Source organism: Canis lupus, chromosome 21 (genome assembly GCF_003254725.2).
Source record: "Canis lupus dingo isolate Sandy chromosome 21, ASM325472v2, whole genome shotgun sequence".
NCBI classification, from domain to species: Eukaryota; Metazoa; Chordata; class Mammalia; order Carnivora; family Canidae; genus Canis; species Canis lupus.
Genome location: NC_064263.1, coordinates 48,349,579 through 48,359,630, shown reverse-complemented (window position 1 = coordinate 48,359,630; position 10,052 = coordinate 48,349,579). Strand labels below are relative to the sequence as shown.

At 45.6% G+C, this 10,052-nt stretch overlaps 1 long non-coding RNA gene across 1 annotated transcript; it reads left to right on the top strand.

The window, feature by feature from the left end:
- The first annotated feature begins 934 nt into the window (after positions 1-934).
- Positions 935-2,097, top strand: LOC112667782 (uncharacterized). The gene is made up of 2 exons (XR_003141318.3): positions 935-1,270; positions 1,481-2,097. It is a non-coding gene; the product is annotated as an uncharacterized LOC112667782 (long non-coding RNA).
- The last annotated feature ends 7,955 nt before the right edge of the window (positions 2,098-10,052 follow it).

Below are 10,052 nucleotides of genomic sequence, written 5' to 3'. Positions count from 1 at the left end.
TCCAGAGATCTAAGCTCCGATGACAATGACGTGGGTGTGATTAGCCACATGCTGTCTGCCTTGTTTTAAGGTCTCCTTCCAGGGAGCTCCTCCAGGGCCTTCCCCGCGCTCCGGACAGAGAGCAGCCCTTCCCCTGCTTGGCGAGGCTGCCAGGCCCCGCTCCGCCCACCTCCCTAACTCTCGGTCCACCTGCTGTGACTGCGGGGCCAGGGACCGGCGAGTGTCCTGAGCCAAACGCGGTGTTCCCCAGATGCGGTCGGGTCTCCCCCTCGCGCGTCCTCGTCACTTGCTGAACCTTTCCGTCACAGCTCTTGCTAGAGGTTGTAATCGTGCATTTTTATTTGTAGTTGTTTGTTTACTATCCTCCTCCCATGGAAGGCCTTTAGCCCCGTGCACCCGGCCCGTGTTTCTCACCATGGTCCTTGCCGCATGATAGGGCGTCACGAGTAGAGGGCGTCATAAATGTCGACTTTTATATGATTGCTGTTGGCGTTTGCCAAATGGCTGCTGTTGGGGGGAGGAGTGAATGAGGCATGTGGGAGGATGGAGTCTATGGTGATCTTTTAGGCTGGCCTGGTCTCCATTCAGCCAGGAAGGACTGGAGATGAAATCTTATCAGACAGATAGGGGACGCGATGTCTGAGATTCCTTCCAGGCCACTGAGCCTTTTGCTCCGGGAAGGCTATTTGTCACTTTGCTTTAGCCATTGCTTTTATCATTCTCACTGAGAACTGTGCGTGTGTGTGTGTGTGTGTGTGTGTGAGAGAGAGAGAGAGAGAGAGAGACAGAGAGAGAGAGAGGAAGAGACAGAGACAAAGACAGGGCGAGAGAAGGAGGCCGAGCTGGCATGCGAGTGACGGGCAGTGACCCCGGGAGGCCCCCGGACACGAACCTGGCCCCTGTCCTTGCCTCATTCAAGCAGGTGAGACCTCATTTGGCGGGGAGCGGGCAAGCTGCAAAACGTCAGGCCCCTGCACATCAATGAGTTTTGCGTTTCCAAGGGATGGGTTTATGATTAAACTCCAATAACTCAAACGCACCATCCGTGAAGAACGCCAGTTGCAACTGGTAGTTCTTGTTCTCTCTAATCCCCCCCCAACCCCGCCCCGTATTTCTTTAAGCCGTGCCTCCAAATCCCTCAGAGCCCAGCCACGGGCGGGGGTTTGATTCAATTTCCTGATGACATGGAGATGCTCCCTGAGGATGGGGAACCCATCCTAAAGATTGCAGGAGAAGACACCCAGGAGCCCGAGGCTGGACGGGCAGACAGGTCTCTATAAACAAGCGGTAGCGGCCTTCCTTCCTTGGTCGGGCGCCCGGAGTCACTCTGACCTCTGGCTGAGTGGAGGGAGCCAGTTCCGCTCTACTCTGGTTGGACCTGGGCTGATCTGAAATCAGAGAGAACATCTGGAAATCTTCTCTTGCCCCCCCCCCCCCCAATGTTTCCTGTATGTCTCCTGACTTCTCGTCCCCTCCTCAGGCACCGTTACCAACCATCTACCCGGTGTTCACCACGCGCCAGGTACTGTGAGCTCCCCCCCAGCGGCCCCCGCCGGGTGGGCCTTATTGCGTCTGGTTTCCTGGCAGGACGACGGAGGCTCAGAGAGTCCTGTGACTTGCCCAGCACCTACTATTGTGGGGTGGCGGAACCAGGACCCTAAACTGGCTCCGTCAGCCCCAACGCCTATCCTCCTTCCCCTGGCTCCCACCTGGCAGCAACCTCGGGGGAATCCGGGTGTCTGGTCTGCTTCCCTCCTCGCAGGGGCCTGCTCTTTGGAGGAAGTCTCTGGATCACCGGGCTCATTGGTTCTGCTCCTACCTTACTAGTTCCCGTTTATCTTCGGAAGCCGGGCTGAGTCTTGATGCGGTTGTGTGAGTTCCTGTAAAGGCAGCCAGCGGCCCCCCATCGCTTCCCTACATCTCCACTCCTGCAGACCCAGAGCTCTGCCTTCAGCCATCAGGGGGACCGCGTCGGAGGGAATCAGCGCAGCTACTCCCCAGGATGGCCTGGAAGGGGATTGGAAAACCCAGCGGGGGGTGACCTGTCCAAGAGCGTGTGATTCAGTTTTCTGTTGATCTTTCTCTGTGTGTGTTTAGGACGTTCTAGCTGAGATTTTTTGTTGTTGTTGTTGATGAATGGGTTTCAGGCTAACCCGATTAAGACGGGGGTGGGGGCAGTGGGGTGTAGGAAAACATTTTCATTCCCGCTTTGATGACATGATTGGGCTGAGCGTGTGGGTGCCAAATGGGTGCAATAATGAAAGGAGGAGTTCTGGGGGGGAAGAGGCAATAAAATTCTTAGTTCTTTTAAAAATACACGAGCCGAAAAAAATAAAAAATAAAAAATAATAAAAAATAAAAAATATATAAAAATACATGAGCCTATAGAAGGACGGTTTTCGCTGGTGTAGCGGGTGTCCCTGCTTCCCCGGCGGGGCGCTTCCAGCAGGCATCCAGCGCGTCTGCTGACGTGGCTCGGCCTTTTCGGGGGCCTGTGGGCTGGGAGACCTCATGCTAACGGCCTTTTTCTATGTTGCTTCCTTTGCACAGAAGCTTGCATCGGGCACTCTGACAAGTTCCTAGTAAGGTGCAGTGTTTACCTGGCGTCCCGGTACCTCTGTTTTCTCATTTAATACACTCATAGCTACCCAACCAGTAAAAAATAATCAGATGCTGCTCTTTCAGACATCTCCTACATAAACTGTATTTCTTTGTTTAAGAAATTTGAGTACAACATTCAGACTCTATTCTTAAATTTCTTAATATGACAGTGCCACCTATTCAAAGCTGCAAATGCTTCCTTTTCCTTCGCCCGGCACTGCCTCACCTTCATTGCATACGCACTTCCCAATGCTGGATTCCATTCTGTGCCACCGTGGATGAGCCACGGTTTAGTTCACGAATCTCTCATTGTTGAGCATTTTGATTTTTTTATGACATTCTGATCGTATGCACATTCCCGTGATGCTTGTAGGCACACAGGATTATTCCGTAGCATACATTTTCAGAAGTGGGGTTGCCAGGCCAAGAGTGACGGTTCCACTTTGGAAACCATGTACTTCAATTCCTCCTCTGAAAAGTTCTCCTAACTTACCTTTTATCCGCGACTGTGCATTTACCCCAAGGCTTCGGCCTATACCAAGTGACTTCCCAACCTACTAAGAAGTAGCATAAAAGAAAAGAAAGAAAACCAAAACACAAAACACTGATAAAGCTGGAGACTTTGATAAAGTCTCGTGGACAATAATATGAGCGAGGCACTCTGCGAGCTGGCAAGAGGACAGATACTGCTAAGACGAGCCATCGTGTATGGGAACCCCACTCTATGGTGCAGTAAGACGAGCCATCGTGTATGGGAACCCCACTCTATGGTGCAGGATGGACATGAAAGAACAGAGGGTGTGCGGAGAAATGCTGGCGGCCTGGGGTGGCCGGAGTGAAGCATGTGATGGGAGATGAGACAGAGGACGGAGAAGAGGGGCTCTTGAATTTCCCTCTGAGGGCCTGGGCTCTTCTGTTGTCTGTGGATAGACACGCAGGCTTGGGGAAGGGGACTGTTATGGGTAGATTTGATTTTTTTTTGGAAAGCATTTTGGTTCTCTCTCCTCTTAGCCTCTCTCCCCTTTACCAGCTGGTGCCCCTGCTTCCTTTAGGAAGCCAGAAGACCGAGTTGAGACGGTACATGGTTGTTTATGTCTGCATGCATTACTCACTTCTTAAAATTAAAAGTTACAGGTACTGAGGGATTTTCTTGTTGTGTTAGTGTTCCTATAGAAACCTGGGGGAGCTTAAGGACAAAACAGAGGGCCAGCCAGAAGTGTTGTTGACCTCATCATGCAAGCTTAATTGCATATTCTGTTTTTTTTTCCTGCTTTTCCCCCCCATCCCTCCCAAAATGGAGACTGATTCTGGAAAAAAATGTACTAATTCAGATTAAAAAAAAAACACTCCCATTTTTCTATTTGCATTTTTTATTTATCCATTTAAAATATTAAATGAATAACAATAGTCTGACTTTGTTTTGGGAAATTAAATATTATGCACTGCACTCTGGGTAAAGATGAATCAACACGTCAGTTGAGATAAATCAACACGTCAGTTGAGTTCTGCAAAGGATGTTATATTTGAAAATCTAACAAGTTAAAAAAATAAGGATATTCATGGAGAAAGGGCAAATGAAGGAAGGAAAGAAGGGAAGAGGTGATGGGAGAAAGAAGGGAAATAGAAAGCTTGAGCAAGGTTTTTCAAGTCCTTTTCTGAAGCAAAGCTCCTGAAGCATTTTTTCCCCACCTTTTTGTGTAAACTGTTAGAAACAAAATGAAAATCACATCCCATAATTATGATAAATTCTGGCATCTGTATCTTTGTATTGCATCCTTTGGCATCATGTAGAAGGCAACTCAAGGAGCCTTAAAACTCTGACCACCAACACGGCATGTCACCAGAGCGGGTTCCCTCCAAAACCTGGAGCCTCACTCTTATCTTTCAGCTCACAGGACCCTGGAGAGAAGGTTGCAGATGTAGAAGTTTTCCAGAAAGTAAGAAGAAAATTCTTTATAAGCATAAACCTTTTGAAAAATTATTGTTCTCTTTTAGTTTACTTTGCCATAACAAATTGAGACACACACACAAGATCAGGGACCCCATAATCTGTTGTCAGGACAGGATCTCCCAGTGACGTATCCACCTCTGTCTCCTTGTCATCAATAGAGAATGAATCCCAGAGTATTGCTGTGCAGTTGGCAACTGGTTTCCTTTGAATATCTCTGATTCCAATCCTTCCAGAACAGACTACACTGTTTCTGTTTCACATGTGTGCGTTTCCCCCCTTGATAACCAAAACCAAGGTCATATCCATGACCCTTCTGGTACAAATAATTTTTTACTAATTGGTCTTATAATGTCTTAAACATTGACCAGGAGTTTTATTGACTTTTTTTTTTTTTGGTTTTGTTTAAAAATGAATAGTAATAAAAACAGGAGTAACAGTCCTTACATTCCAGAATTTCTGAAGTACTGTGTTTGATGAATGGACTCTAATTTGCTAGCACAAATATCTCCTTTATAGAACTAGAAGAGCCATTTTTACATTTTGTTGTTTTATAACTAATTTGTTTACAAAGACTTGCAGTATAACTTCATTATGGAACTTAAAAGAATAGTCATATGATCATTTTCTCCTGCATTAGACACTTGAAACCCTATACCCTCACTTAAAAGTGTTCAGTGGGGGATCCTGAGTGGCTCAGTCGGTTAAGGGTCCAGCTGTTGATTTTGGCTCAGGTCATGATCTCAGTGTTCTGAGATTGAGCCCTGCATCTGGCTCTGCACCCAGTCAGGAGTCTGCTTGAGAGTCTCTCTCTCTCTCTCTCTCTCTCTCTCCCTCTGCTCCTCCCCTGAGCTCTCTCTCTCTCTCAAATAAATAAATAAATCTTAAAAACATGTTCAGTAATTTTTCCCAAAGAGATCTACCTCTCCCCTGCATCTTTATCTCTCATACTGTAAAGATATTTTCTATGTGTAGCTGGAAATACCCCAACGTTCTTTAAATCTTGCTGGCTTTGGATTGGCCCATGATGTTCTCTTTGGGGCTAATCTAGTAAGGGAAAGAATGTTAGATTATCCAGGGCTATTGGCTCAGCCTCCAATGAAATGATCATAGGTCTCGGTTGAGATGAAGGGAATTGATGAGCCTGTCCTGGCTGGAATTATTGATGGAGGACTTGAGTTGCCCAAGCTGACCCTTTGGCCTTCAAATCTGGTGTGACATAGAAAACCACTCCCACAACTATCATTCTTCATGGCAGTGTCAGGAGCCTTCTGTTTGAACATCTGACTTGTCTGGAGCCCTACACGAGAGACAAGGCATACTCTGAGAGAGTTGATGTTTACCATGAGCAGGAAAGAAGATTGATGGAAAGTCCCAGCTTATCTAAAACACAGGGGCAAGGCCTTGAGATAACAACATACTGTTTCAAAAGCATCTATGTCCAGAAAGAGGAATTTGCAGGGCGCCAAAGTATGACCATTGTGGCATGACTAGGGTCTCCCTAACCACTGCCTTAACCCTGGATTGTCTATTTTGGAAAGCATAAAGATATCGCTGGGAAAGGAAATTATATAGTACTTATAGGCCTAAAATCTTAACAACGGGTAATGGCAAAGTGAGACTGTCTTGGTTTGGGAGAAAATGAGGTAAAATATAAAGAGAGAGACTTACTTATGCATACCCCCTCCACACTTGCTAATAATAACCATCAACTTAAGGGCTTACTGTTCGAAATGCTTTCATAGAGACTTAACAACAACCTTGATTTTATCATCCTCTTTCACAGATACGGAAGCTGAGGGCTAGAAAATTTAAATAACTTTCTTATGACCCAGAGCTGCATGCGCAAGTGCTCGTACATAGACAGATGAAGGTGCTCTTGACTGAGTGGGACTGATGAACGACGCGTGTTAACTGAGGATCTCTCTCTACTGTTAAGAGCAAGAGGCCAGTTAGTAGACTGCTTGACAAATTGCATAATTTCCCTCAAAAAATGCAATGCCAATAATAGCAAACAGCCAATCCTGGTGATTTTGTGAAAACAGTAAAGATTCACTTCTATGTATTTTTCATCTTCACCCACTCCCCTGAATGGTAACTGGTGAAGTTATTACTGGTGAAAAAACAGTGCCAATGCTCCGGTCAGATTTTCAGTTTACAAAGAACATTACTGTCATTTTTGCCAACTTTGACTTCCAGAGCACCACAGTAGATTCATACTTTCTGGAAAAAGACTTTCAAGCAAAAATAGAAGAAACACAAAACTGGTTTTACTTATTCCTCAGTTTACCCAGGGCATTTCAGCTCATTAAAGTTTCTCGGTACTGATTTGATACATTTCAAGGAACAGAAAGGACAGTGTGGCTGGACAAAGTGAATGCCAGGAGACTGGTAGATGAGGGCAGAGAGGTGTCTTGACCAGGTCATAGTGTGCTTTGTGAGCCCTGTAGAGGATCTGGGGTTTTATTACAGTCCAAAGAGATTAGAGCCAGAGAGTGACATGAGTTGGTGTATAATTTTAATGGGTAATCCTGGCTGCTTTTTGTAATTAATACTTGTATAATTAATGCATTGGAAGGGGGCAGAAGAGGCCAAGGCATCTTAGACTTGGGTGGGTGACAATGGTGATGGAAAAAAGTGAATGGATTTTAGAAATATTTTGGAAGTAGGAATTATGGGATTTGACAATTGATTGGTGGCAGTGAGGGAAAAAGTCAAGGATGACTCAGGTTTCCTGGCTTGAGCAACTGGATAAGATAATGGTGACATTTGTTAAGATGGAGAAGACTGCCAGAGTGAAAGCCTGAAGGAGATAATCAAGGGTTCACTACGGATACATTTAGCAGATATCCACGCAGGCCTGCAATAAGCAGCTAGAGGAATGGATTAGGAGGTCAAAGCAGCTATCTGACATGGAGAGAGAAATATGAGAATCGTTGACATATGGATGGTCTTTGAAGCCTTGGGAATGAATAAAAACTCCCATTTTTATTTTTTCTTCATTTATTTATTTTTATTTTTTAAAGAGGGAGAGAGTGTTGGAGGGGCAGAAGGAGAGAGAGAATCCTAGGCAGGCTCCCTGCCCCACACAGAGCTCAGTGCTCTAAAGACCCTGAGATCATGACTTGAGCCAAAATCAAGAGCCAGACGCTTAACTGACCAAGCCACCCAAGCACTTCAAATATAAACCCTCACGATTAAAATGTCAAGTGAGAAGAAAAAGACTCAGCACTGTGCGTTGAGGACCCCAACATGCTCAGTTTAGTGGGGGAGCTGGAACCGATAAAGGAAACTGAGAGGGACCTACCAGAATGGAAACCAAAGGAGGAATAGTTCAAAAAGGAGGAGGCAGTCAGTTATATCAATTGGGATCAAGTAAAATGAGAACGGCATTGCAAGGTGAAATATACATTTACCAGGGGAAGTCATATGCCACGAGTAGTCTCAAAATTAGGGATTTGTAAATGTCTCAGAACATAGATGGGGCAAATATTAAGATTTTACTGTTAGCTTGTCGAGTATAAAGGCAGTTTATTTTATTTTAAAGATTTTTTTATTTATTCATGAGAGACAGAGAGAGAGAGAGAGAGAGAGAGAGAGAGAGGCAGAGACCCAGGCAGAGGGAGAAGCAGGCTCCACGCAGGGATCCTGATGTGGGACTCGATCCCAGGACTCCGATCACGCCCTGGGCCAAAGGCAGGCTCTAAACCGCTGAGCCACCCAGGCGTCCCTAAAGGCAGCTTTAAATTAGTTTTCAAAATAGCTAGGTTATTAATATGGCAGGGGCAGTAACTGAGGGTAGTCAGAACTCCTCATCCAGTTGAAATCTTCTAAGAGCAACTCATACAGACCACAAATTTCTTAGGAGCAACATGTGTCATAATTAAGGAAGGAAGTGAATTCAGGGAATGTTCTTGGCAAAGCCTAGAGCAGGATAGACAGGGCAGAGGATATTGACTTTATGGTCACAACAGAGCTGTTAGTCACTTTATTTCATCTTCACTTACCAGACTCTTTTGAGAGCAGATCCAGCAGGGGGAATCTTGAGAAAACCAAAGATTGTATTAAGCCTTTGAAGGTGGGATCTTGCTTTTGGGGTTCAGACCAGGGGCTGGGATTCTCTTTAGAAAAAGAAAAGAAGAGAATCATGTTTTTTATGTGATTGGTACCAAGATTTCCCTTCAGGCGTGTTTGAAAATAAGCTGAGCAAACCTGCTTTGCCCGATTTAGGCTTCCTTTGAGGTTGGAAAAAAAAAAAAAAAAACCCAAAAACAACCTGGAGACTAAAATAGAACAGGAGATTATATCCAAAGGAGATTAAGAGATTTTTTTGGCAATCGCTGCAGAGAATCAGAGGGACACATACGCAGAGCTGGAGAGACGGAGAGAATAGGGCGCAGCTCACAGAGAGAGCACGGGTACAGCCCTGGAGGGCTCGGATGAGACCACATGCTGCCACTCTCCTAGCTTTATTTATGGAGGACCAAATGGTTTCTCTGATTAGGTCCCAGACCTTTTCCCAGCATCCTTCCAAGTCAAGAAAATAACGCATGTGGGAAGGGTTAAGGACATGGGAGGTTTTATTTGTAGTGCAGAGCGTCGGAGTTTCTTTGAACTTCTGGTCAGTTCAGGGTGAAGTCAACATCTCCCTGAGGGGATAAAAGTATAAGTACCAAGCAGAACCCACCCATTGGAACATAAGCACAATGAGAGAATATTTTATGAGCTTTTATGAACATCCGAAGGGACATCTGGTGGATTCTAGTGCCACCGCTTACATTAAGATACTCAACAATTAAATTAATTCACTTGTTCAACAAGTATTTATTGAGTGTCTACACCATGTGCCAGGCATGCTGGGTGCTAGGCACACAGGTTAGAGCGGAGCAGACAGGGGCCCTGACTTCATGGTGCCCACATCCTGGAAGAAAACACAGAAAATGAACAAGCAAACAGAAAACAATATAATTTCAGTTAGTGATAAGGGATGGGAAGAAAACGCAACAGAGCGAGAATGCCTTGTTGGGGGAGAATGCCTGTGTGTGGAATGGATGGAATTTTACTGTGTGATCAAGAAAGACTTCTCTGAAGAGATGACATTTGTTCTGAGATAAGAGGGAGGCAGACGTAGACAGATCTGGGAGGGGACATACCCGGCTCACAAAGCTGCAACTGCAAAGTTTGAAGCAGGAAAACAAAGTCCATGTGGCTGGAGCTCGGTGAGAAGGGGGAGAATGGTGGACAAGATATTTGGAGAAATGGTCAGGGGCCTGAGGACCAAAGATATGGGTGTTGGGTTTTGTTCCAAGTGCAGTGGGAAACCCTTGAAGGGTTTGAGCAAAGGAGTATTATGGTTTAGTTTAAAATAACATACCGAGGAGAATGAGGAGAATAAGGACGATGGCCTGAGATGCACAGAGCAGGGACACGGAACGCGATTAGGAAACCATTGCCGTAGAGGTTCAGGCAAGAAAGAAGCTCTGGTAGCTAGAGCTGGGGCGGA